The sequence below is a fragment of the Bison bison genome, unplaced genomic scaffold (assembly GCF_000754665.1).
Source record: "Bison bison bison isolate TAMUID 2011002044 unplaced genomic scaffold, Bison_UMD1.0 scf7180017858348, whole genome shotgun sequence".
Lineage (NCBI taxonomy): Eukaryota > Metazoa > Chordata > Mammalia > Artiodactyla > Bovidae > Bison > Bison bison.
In genome coordinates this window covers 17,014-17,398 of record NW_011488921.1, presented here as the reverse complement: position 1 = coordinate 17,398, position 385 = coordinate 17,014, and the positions used below count along the sequence as shown (strand labels likewise).

The following is a 385-nucleotide window of genomic DNA, read 5'->3' as shown; positions in this document are numbered from 1 at the left end:
CAAAACTAACATATAGCAAGAACCACTGTTTTGGGAATTCCTTAGTGGTCCATTCGTTAGGGCTCTGAGCTTTCACTGCCAAGGGCCTAGGTTGGATCTCTGGTTGGGGAACTAAGATCCCACAAGCTGTGCGAAATTGTCCAAAAAAAGAACCACTGAATTCACAACTTATGGTAGACCCCAAACAAATAAAAACCAAAAAGGAAACGAAATAACCCCAAACACTCCAATTGAAAAATTTGGAACAAACAAGCAGCACAGAAAAGAAATCATGCAAACAAACAGCCAATTTAACTTATTAAAAGATGTTCAACTTTATCAGTAATCAAATAAATGAAAATAAAAACACCTACCAGATTGGCAAATTTCAGAAGAATAACAAAAA

At 36.1% G+C, this 385-nt stretch overlaps 1 protein-coding gene across 1 annotated transcript in view; it reads right to left on the bottom strand.

The window, feature by feature from the left end:
- Nucleotides 1-385, bottom strand: part of GLA (galactosidase, alpha) — a 9,877-nt gene that overhangs the window by 5,491 nt on the left and 4,001 nt on the right. The gene's annotated exons all lie outside the window — the stretch shown is intronic.